This window comes from Grammomys surdaster, unplaced genomic scaffold (assembly GCF_004785775.1).
Source record: "Grammomys surdaster isolate TR1022 unplaced genomic scaffold, NIH_TR_1.0 255, whole genome shotgun sequence".
Taxonomy (NCBI): Eukaryota; Metazoa; Chordata; class Mammalia; order Rodentia; family Muridae; genus Grammomys; species Grammomys surdaster.
This window is the reverse complement of record NW_021604696.1, coordinates 7,050,265-7,057,854: the sequence shown is the minus strand read 5'-3', so window position 1 is coordinate 7,057,854 and position 7,590 is coordinate 7,050,265. Positions and strand designations below refer to the sequence as shown.

The window sequence follows — 7,590 nt, the reverse complement described above, 5'->3', positions numbered from 1 at the left end:
ATTTACTCTTTTTTAAAAAAAGATTTATTTATTTATTTTATGTATGAGTACACTGTAGCTGTCTTTAGACACACCAGAAGAGGGCATCAGATTCCATGACAGATGGTTGTGAGCCACCCTGTGGTTGCTGGGAATTGAACTCAGGACCTCTAGAAGAGCAGCTAGTGCTCTTAACCACTGAACCATCTCCCCAACCCCTCAAATTTACTCTTAAACAAAACAGTGTATAGCCATAATCTTACTTTGGTAGAAATCTTTATAATTAATGCAAATTGAAGCTACAATTTTTACATTGGCACAGAATTTATAGATTGATGCAGATTTAAGATTTTCATTGGTATAAATTTCTTACATTGATATAAAATTTGAAATTAATATTGTTATTCTTGGATAGGCATTGTGCCTATGCACCTCATTTAAGAATACAAGGCTTAGACCCAGTCCTTCTAATAACTACCATTACAAACTGTTTAGGACGATTAAGTAACGAAAGTTAAGGGCCAGATAGTAAACTTGTGGTTATATTAGATTCTGATCAAATCATATTAAGGTGCTTTCTCAATATTCAAATGGAAGTAGCTAAGAGTAGTCAAGGTTAACAATTCAAATATACTTTATATAGATAGATAGTCTTCAAAAGCATCAGAAATCCACAGAATCTGACATTTAATTATTTCATTATTAGAAATTTTGACAAGAGACATGTCTGCTCCTGACAGTACTCCCTTCACAATTCAAAGAAGATACTGAGCATCAAAACCTCCATATGGAGTTGCTCCAGTTATGGCAAGGTAGCCACTAGACAAAAATTGTCCTATTCATTTACAGACAAAAAATACTGTCCAGAAAAGGACACACAATTCAGGATAGTCAACAGCTTGGCTCTGCCAAGGCAGGGTAAGCTAGTCCTTCATAATAATTCCTGTTTTATTCAAGGTCTGTCAGATGGTTCTGGGACAGAAGGCTGAAGACTGATGCTCCAATGTTTTGAGGAATGAGGGACTGTCCAGGTAGTCAGCTGTCTCTACAAATTGGTTAACTTTTGGAAGTTATGTTTTATGCTTCCTATATTTTCAGGTAATGTTTAATTTGTTCTCGGATTTCTGATGGGGTTGAAGACTAGTTATAGTCTCATAATCAAACTCAAGTTGTTTAGCATTGAGAGAGGTGATATAGATTTGAAAGGATGGTTTTCAGATAGCAATGCAAACTAAAATCAGAACATAATTCAGGTATGGACTTTTAAGCTCTCTAAGTTAGGATAGATTGTAGAGTGCTTTTATTTATTGACAAATATGATAGACTGGGTGTTAAGTGTACATTATATTAAGTGTATATTATATATTTTATAATTTGCATAATTGTGAGGGTTATGCTCAATTTATATCTGAGAGAAAAGAGCCTTTTAATTGGATAAAAAGGAGTAAATGTGAGTTGCTCTGGTGCTGTTTGTATTTTGATGTTAATTCTGCTTCCTCAAGAGGGGGTTACCCTTGATGAGGAGTGGATCAAGTACTCAAGTGATCTCATGTGAACCTTCTTCCCATTCGAACTGGTCAAATAAAGGCTGGAGCTTATGATTGGGCAGTGAAAGGGAAAGGTGGGACTGGAGGTCTCAGAGGAAGGTGAAGGAGAGAGGAAAAGGAAGAGAGAGGACGGAGGAAGAGAAGGTGGAAGCCAATATGGAGCAGAACCACATGGCCTAGAGAAGCTGCAAGTAGCAAGGGGTCTCATAGCTGGGGAATAAATTAGCATAGTGATAGATCTGCACATAGCTTATAAATATGATAACTGGGTTGTGTGGGGGTTTTTTTATACAGGCTGATTGGGGTAAGAAATTACAACAGATAGGCATGGTAGTGCATAACTATAATCCCAGCACTCAGAAGGTTGAGGCAGGAGGATCCAAAGCTGGAGGAGTACCTGAACTATGCTCCAAGACTCCAGAGTGAGGGAGGACCCATATCTAATACATTTCAAAATATCATCAGACCCAAGATGACTTATCCAAGATCTCCATTTTTCTCATTCCCTACTAACCAGTAAGGAAATGGGTTGATAAGGTCCAACCCAAAAGGCATATTACTACAGAAGGAAACAGCCATAGGCTGGCAGGTGAGCCATTTACTGGGCCAGCTTCCTGAGTGCTGGGATTACAGGGCTGAACTGTAAGGCCAGGCTTTCTCTGTTTCCTTTCTTTCTGGCTACCATTGTATTATTTGAGCACTTTATCTTCTATTTGGATTTATCTATAATGTCATTTTAATACATACTCTTCTATGAACTCTTATTTAATTTATTAAACAGTCCTAAATAGTTTCCACTGTAGTCTTTTAAAATCATATCAGAAAACATTACCATTTTTGCTTTCGTTATCAAACGTGACTCAAGATGAGGAGGGAAGACAGACTAGATGACTTTTTGTTTTTGTTTTTAAGACAGGGTTTCTCTGTATAGCCCTGGCTGTCTTGGAACTCACTCTGTAGACCAGGCTGGCCTCAAACTCAGAGATCTTCCTGCCTCTCCCTCCCAAGTGCTGGGATTAAAAACGTACACCACCACTGCCCAGCCCTGAGTTCTTTATTTTTCCTGCCTTTCTATGGTTCCTTCTTCTTCATTTCCTCTCTGTGTAGAGAACTTCCTTTAATCATTATTTGGGGATCAATCTGTGATTTCCCTGGCCTCGGACTTTGCAGCCATTGAACTTGTCAGAGAGCAGCTTCCCAATAAACCTGAGTTTACTATACTCTAATCTGGTTTTAACTGGCTCATTAAACCGGTGGAGAAATAACTTATCACTCTTTACTCTTCAGATATTTCCTCATAATGCCTGGGAGACACTACCTCCTCCTCCTCCTCCTCCTTCCCCCTCCTCCTTCTATCCCCCCTCTTCTCTCTTCCTGTTCTTGTGTCTTATTAGTGTTTTCTTTTTTAAACCTTAATTCTCCTTTGTTGCATTCTTGGTATCTATCTTTCATTTGTACCTTTATGTGTCTTGTCAAGTCTGAGGAGTATTTCAGCCCCTACGTCTTCTAGCTTTTTTTTTTTTTTAATTCTACGCTTATTCTCTTGAGACTCTAATGAGACAAGTATTAGGTCTTTTGTCACAGGATAATAAATGCTAAGATCTAATCAACATTTTTTTCTTTTGAGATTATAATTTATGCTTTTCCAAGCAGTCGCCAAGATGGCTGAAGTGGAGCAGAAGAAGAAGCTGACCTTCCACAAGTTCACCTATCGTGGTGTGGACTTCGACCAGCTGCTGGACATGTCCTATGAGCAGCTGATGCAGTTGTACAGCACCCGCCAGAGATGGTGCCTGAACCGTGGCCTGCGGAGGAAGCAGCACTCCCTGCTCAAGGCTTGAGAAAGACCAAGAAGGAGGCACCGCCCATGGAGAAGCCTGAGGTGGTGAAGACCCACCTGAGGGACATGATCATTCTGCCTGAGATGGTCGGCAGCATGGTGGGTGTGTACAATGGCAAGACCTTCAACCAGGTGGAGATCAAACCAGAGATGATCGGACACTACCTGGGCGAGTTCTCCATCACCTACAAGCCCATCAAGCACGGCCAGCCGGATGTTGGTGCCACCCACTCCTCCCGGTTCATCCCCCTCAAGTAGCCGAGGCCAATAAAGACTGTTGTTTTTGATCAAAAAAAAAAAAAAAAGAAAGAGCCGGGCGTTGGTGGCCCACGCCTTTAATCCCAGCACTTGGGAGGCAGAGGCAGGCGGATTTCTGAGTTCGAGGCCAGCTTGGTCTACAGAGTGAGTTCCAGGACAGCCAGGGCTATACAGAGAAACCTTGTCTCGAAAAAAAAAAAAGAAAAAAAAAGAAAGAAAGAAAGAAAGAAAGAAAGAAAGAAAGAAAGAAAGAAATTATAATTTACAGCATTTTTTCCTTTCCCTTCCTCCCTCCAAACTTCCCCATTCTCCTAAAAAAATCTGTGGCCTCTTTTTTTCTGTGCTATTGCATGCATATGTGTATATAGAAATCCACATACTTGTTGAAGTTGGGTCATCTCTGATGCTCTAGTTTCATACTCTTTCATTCTCTCTCTCGGGCTTCTTCCCTTTACTGAGCTTGTGTGTTGTAGTTTCGGTTGTGACACAGTCCAGTTCTAAATGTCCACTTCTTTATTTACATTTATCTCATGCTCTAATCATGTGTATATGTGAGAGACAAGGTATGCGTATGAGTGCAGGGACCCACAAGGCCAGGGGCCTCAGATCCCCTGGAGCTGGAGTGACAGGTGTGAGCCTCAAACATCGCTGCTAGGATTCGAACTCAGGTCCTCTGCAAGAGCAGCAAGCACTGGGAACTCTGGAGCTGGCTCTCTAGCCCCTCCACGTCATTCTTTGTGGTTCCCGTTCCTTTACTAGAATCTCAGTTGGTTTCGTTTTCAAGCACATTCATATCTGTTGGTTAAGGTTTGTTTGTTATTGTAGATGCTTTAAAATCTTTCCCAGATGACCTCAGTGTCTGTCACCTTAAGGTTGGAATTTATTCATCATTTTGAAATTAACTTTGTGAGTTTTCAGGTTCCTGTTTCAATAGGTGATTTTTCTATCGAATCTCATACACCTTGACCACTACTCTATTAAATTTTGGATTTTATTAAACATTTATTTTACTTGCTTCTTTTGATATTATTCTATCAGGAAAAAAAAATGAGTGGCCACCTCATTATGTTCCAGGTGAAAGGAGAGGCCCAGGTTGTCCACAAGACTCCTTCAACACTGAGGGATAAGTGGCCTTCTCACTAGAGGCAGGCGCAGGTCAACATTCTGGGTCCCTGTAGTATGTGCCTCACTAACAATTAAGGAGAGGAGTGTATTGTCACAGGATGTGAAGGGGAGCTTCTTACTAAGCTGCACAGCAGGAAAACTCAGCCTTAACTGAGATCTACTGAGGAGAACTTCAGCAGCAAGCCTCAGTTTGGGGAAGATCACCAAAAAACACAATTTCTAGCATGCTCTAAAGGTCCAACAGGGGACTTCTGGGAAGAGGGAGCAGGTATATTGTGGCTGTTGTATGCAGTATTGGGCATTGAGCCCAGGCTCCACATATGCCAAGGGCTTCACAACTGAGCTTCCCCTGGAACCACTGGCATTTCCAGATCTCATTTCCAGCTTCTGCTTTTCCCTAGAATATAGGAACAATGCCGTGTGTGTGTGTGTGTGTGTGTGTGTGTGTGCATGATATAAGTATATGTAAAATGTGTATACATATATTCCATATGTGTATGTATACATGGAACTCACCACAGTGTCATTCTTTGAGTCCTAAAGTCTGTAGTTGGTCTGTCGTCCCCTCCTCCACCTTTCAAAATTTTCTGCTTGTCTGGTAAATAATTCTCAGTATTAACAAAATATTAATTTAGATGCATAATCGCTCCCTTGTATCTCAGGGTTCCCCATCCTCAGACTCACCTAAATGGGAATAAAACAGTATGTCTGTATTGAGAGGGTAAGAGCTTGTTAGAGCCAACACAGCCCTTTTCACAGCCGTTATGCTGTGCTTGGTACTGTCAGTCATCTAGACATGACGTAACGCCTGTCAGATGACACATGTGGGTTATCACAGGTACCATGTGATTTTATATAACTTGAGCAACCCAAATTTTGATGCCTGTGGAGTTTCCTTCTTTCTGTTTGATGCTCACACAGCATGTGTGCAAGGCGGCTGCTGACATACCCATCCTATAAATGGGTACAGTTAGATGCGGGAAAGAAATGAGTTTCAGATATATTGGAAATCCACCACCAAGGTAGCTTCTTCCTGAGCCTCAAGTTCTTGCAAATAGGGTAATATTCTCATCAGGGGCTGGTGCCTGGACTCAGTGCTCCTTCACTTGTTTTCTTCACTTAAATTATAAATTATAGACTGTATTATTAAGAAATACAATATAAATTAAGCATTTATAATTCTTAAATTATATAATATTAAATTATAATAAGTAAATTAAATAATATGCTTATATTATATACAATAATAAATATAATAAATTATATTCAATGTAATACCATGTATAATATATGTAATATAATATTATATTATGTATAAACATGTATATAATATTAAAATCTCTTTAAGTAGGGTCTGGTGGAACAATAAAGGATGCTGGAAGGACTTGGTGCTTTGGTTCTCAGGCAGACCACTTCTTGCTGCCCCCTTGACTGCCTTGTGTGACGCATGCCCACACATCTCTACTTCTGTGGCGATGACTGCCCTCTGCCCCAGCCAGGGTTCTTTTTCTCCCTTTATAACCACAAAGACTCACATTTTACTCTTGCCTTAACCCAACACATGCTATCGCTAGACCAAAGAAGTGTTTGTGAGCCACAGAACCTACAAGAGAGTTGGCTGATTAAACCCAGCCTAGGTGGTGTAAAATATTAACGCCTTATCTTTAATATCAAAAGTGGCACCAAAGAGCTATCCAGCGCATCACACTGCCTCAAAGTCACTCCAGTTCCGTGGCTCAATCAGAGCTGGGCACACAGGCTAACAACCCTCTTTAAAGAGTTCCTAAAAGGGCTGACTGCGGTGGAGCAGGCTCCTCACACACTGATAGGCTTTTGTTGTTATTCATCAGAAACCCAAGAAGGGACACTAAAGCGAGGACACATGTTGCGTTCTGGCCTTATGCTTGTGTTCCAACAAAAAGCATGAAGGAGCCAACAGGACAACAGGACTGCAACCTCAGCCAGCACTGCGGGCAGGGGCAGTGGGACTGAGACTCCAAGACCAGTCTGAGCTACACAGGGAAGCTGTCTCAAAAGCAAACCAAAAGAATGGGGGTGCAGACTCGGGCAGTCCTCCACTTCCTTGTCAGTTCACCTCTTATTTGGGGGTGCATGTCAGCCTTTCTAGATGAAACGCAGTTCCTGCCCACAGTGGGGCTAATGTTTGCTCCACCTCTGCCACGTTCTCTCTGCTTTCTTGTGTTGCTTCAGGAAGACTCAGCTCTGTTCTTGTCACGGTTCCCAGCAACAGCTGACTGGCAGGATAGGCTCCTCCTGGGCCCACATCCAGGTGGCTGGCAGGAGCAAAATCTATGGACTTGAGGCCTCTCAAGCAGCAACCTGAGAGTATAAGGAACTCAGGTTGGCCAAGGCCAGGGCAGAGGTGGTGAGGGGCCTCCCCGTGACCTTGTGTCTGGCTGAGCTTGGGGCCTCAGAGAGCAGCAGGTGTACCTGAAGGCAGCCACAGGCGCCCATATGGAGCTTGGATACAGCCCATGCAGGAATACAGAGAACATGGCCTTGGCTACAAGGAGTTAAAAACAGGAATAGAAAGTCTACCCAGGGGAGGGGCCTGTGGGGCTGTGAATACCACCACTGCACCCAAAGAAAACCAAGCTACGGAACCTAGGTTCTTGCAAATAATGGCTAGCAAATGAGCTAGCTCAGACTATTTAAAGTCTTTGTTTAACCCATGGGGACTGATTCCCAAAGGACAAAGGGTTGGAGGTGTCCCTCGGGCATAAAGCAAATAGATGTGTTTATGATACCTAAATAAAATATGTAAGTAAAAAACAAACAAGAAATGTATTCCAACTCCTATGGGAATCCTGGCGCATCCGG

At 42.0% G+C, this 7,590-nt stretch overlaps 1 pseudogene; it reads left to right on the top strand.

Moving 5' to 3' along the window:
* Positions 1-3,187: 3,187 nt before the first annotated feature.
* Positions 3,188-3,624, top strand: LOC114627620 (annotated as a pseudogene).
* Positions 3,625-7,590: the final 3,966 nt, after the last annotated feature.